The sequence below is a fragment of the Dama dama genome, unplaced genomic scaffold, assembly GCF_033118175.1.
Source record: "Dama dama isolate Ldn47 unplaced genomic scaffold, ASM3311817v1 ptg000093l, whole genome shotgun sequence".
Classification (NCBI taxonomy): Eukaryota; Metazoa; Chordata; class Mammalia; order Artiodactyla; family Cervidae; genus Dama; species Dama dama.
Genome location: NW_026870908.1, coordinates 6,796,972 through 6,800,113, shown reverse-complemented (window position 1 = coordinate 6,800,113; position 3,142 = coordinate 6,796,972).

Genomic DNA, 3,142 nt, shown 5'->3' with positions numbered 1-3,142 from the left:
CTTCATATTTTTCACACGTTTTCAGGCTCTTCATGTTTTTCAACACGGCTTCATGCTCCTCCTATTTTTCAGACCTTTTCATGCTCCTCATATTTTTGACACCTTTTGAAGCTCTTCATATTTTTCACACGTTTTCAGGCTCTTCATGTTTTTCAACACGGCTTCATGCTCCTCCTATTTTTCAGACCTTTTCATGCTCCTCATGTAATTCACACCTTTTGAAACTCTTCATATTTTTCACACCTTTTCAGGCTCTTCATGTTTTGGAACACCGTTTCATGCTCCTCCTATTTTTCAGACCTTTCATGCTCCTCATATTTTTGACACCTTTTGAAGCTCTTCATATTTTTCACAACTTTTCAGGCTCTTCATGTTTTTCAACACGGCTTCATGCTTCTCCTATTTTCCAGACCGTTTCATTGTCCTCATATTTTTGACACCTTTAGAAGCTCTTCATATTTTTCACACGTTTTCAGGCTCTTCATGTTTTTCAACACGGCTTCATGCTCCTCCTATTTTTCAGACCTTTTCATGCTCCTCATATTTTTGACACCTTTTGAAGCTCTTCATATTTTTCACACGTTTTCAAGCTCTTCATGTTTTTCAACACGGCTTCATGCTCCTCCTATTTTTCAGACCTTTTCATGCTCCTCATATTTTTGACACCTTTAGAAGCTCTTCATATTTTTCACACCTTTTCAGGCTCTTCATGTTTTGGAACACCGTTTCATGCTCCTCCTATTTTTCAGACCTTTTCATGCTCCTCATATTTTTGACACCTTTTGAAGCTCTTCATATTTTTCACAACTTTTCAGGCTGTTCATGTTTTGGAACACCGTTTCATGCTCCTCCTATTTTTCAGACCGTTTCATGCTCCTCCTATTTTTCACACTTTTTGAAGCTCTTCATATTTTTCACACCTTTTCAGGCTCTTCATGTTTTTGAACACCGTTTCATGCTGCTCCTATTTTTCAGACTCTTTCATGCTCGTCATATTTTTGACACCTTTTGAAGCTCTTCGTATTTTTCACACCTTTTCAGGCTCTTCATGTTTTTGAAAACCGCTTCATGCTCCCCCTATTTTTCACACCTTTTGAAGCTATTCGTATTTTTCACACCTTTTCAGGCTCTTCATGTTTTACAACTCCGCTCATGCTCCTCCTCTTTTTCAGACCGTTTCATGCTCCTCATATTTTTGACACTTTTTGAGGCTCTTCATATTTTTCACACCATTTCAGGCTCTTCTTCGTTTTGAACAACGTTTCATGCTCCTCCTATTTTTCAGACCGTTTCATGCTCCTCATGTATTTCACACCTTTTGAAGCTCTTCATAATTTTCACACCTTTTCAGGCTCTACATATTTTTCAACATCACTTCATGCTTCTCTTATTTTTCAGACCGATTCATGTTCCTCATATTTTTGACACCTTTTGAAGCTCTTCATATTTTTCACACCTGTTCAGGCTCTTCATGTTTTTCAATGCCGCTTCATGCTCCTCATCTTTTTCAGACCGTTTCATGCTCCTCATATTTTTCACACCTTTTGAAGCTCTTCATATTTTTCACAACTTTTCAGGCTCTTCATATTTTTGATCACCGTTTCATGCTCCTCCTATTTTTCAGACCGTTTCATGCTCCTCATATTTTGACAACTTTTTAAGCTCTTCACATTTTTCACACCTTTTCAGGCTCTTCATGTTTTTCAAAACCGCTTCATGATCCCCCTATATTTCAGACTGTTTCATGCTCCTCATATTTTTCACACCTTTTGAAGCTCTTCGTATTTTTCACACCTTTTCAGACTCTTCATGTTTTTCAACACCACTTCATGCTCCTCCTATTTTTCCGACGGTTTCATGCTCATCGCATTTTTGACACCTTCTGAAGCTCTTCATTTTTTTCAAAACTTTTGAGCTCTTCACATTCTTCACACGTTTTCAGGCTCTTCATGTATTTCAATAACGGTTCTTACTCCTCCTATTTTTCAGAACGTTGCATGCTTCTCATATTTTTGACACGTTTTGAAGCTCTTCATATTTTTCACACCTTTTCAGGCTCTTCATGTTTTTCAACACCACTTCATGCTCCTCCTATTTTTCAGACCGTTTCATGCTCCTCCTATTTTTCACACCTTTTGAAGCTCTTCATATTTTTTCACACCTTTTCAGGCTGTACATGTTTTTGAACACCACTTCATGCTCCTCCTATTTTTCAGATCGTTTCTTGCTCCTCATGTATTTCACACATTTTGAAGCTCTTCATATTTTTCACACCTTTTCAGGCTCTTCATGTTTTTCAACACCGCATCATGCTCCTCCTATTTTTCAGACCGTTTCATGCTCATCTCTTTTTTGACACCTTTTGAAGCTCTTCATATTTTTCATACGTTTTGAAGCTCTTCATTCTTTTCACACTTTTTCAGGCTCTTCGTGTTTTTGAACACCGCTTCACGCTCCTCCTATTTTTCAGACCGTTTCATGCTCCTCATAATTTTGACAATTTTATAAGCTCTTCATGTTTTTCACACTTTTTCAGGCTCTTCATGTTTTTGAACACCGCTTCATGCTCCTCCTATTTTTCAAACTTTTGAAGCTCTTCATGTTTTTCACACCTTTTCAGGCTCTTCATGTTTTTGAACACAGCTTCATGCTCCTCCTAATTTTCAGACCGTTTCATGCTCCTCATACATTTCACACCTTTTTAAGCTCTTCCTATTTTTCACACCTTTTCACGCTCTTCATGTTTTTGAACACCGTTTTATGCTGCCTCTATATTTCAGACCGTTTCATGCTCCTCATATATTTTAAACCTTTTGAATCTCTTCATATATTTCACACCTTTTCAGGCTGTTCATGTTTTTCAACAACACTTCATGATCTTCCTATTATTCAGACCGTTTCATGCTCCTCAAGTATTTCACACCTTTTGAAGCTCTTCATGTTTTTCACACCTTTTCAGGCTCTTCATGTTTTTCAACACCACTTAATGCCCCTCCTATTTTTCAGACGGTATCATGCTCATCTCATTTTTACACCTTTTGAAGCTCTTCATATTTTTCACACCTTTTGAAGCTCTTCCTATTTTTCACACCTTTTCAGGCTCTTCAGGGTTTTGAACACCGCTTCATGCTCCTCATATTTT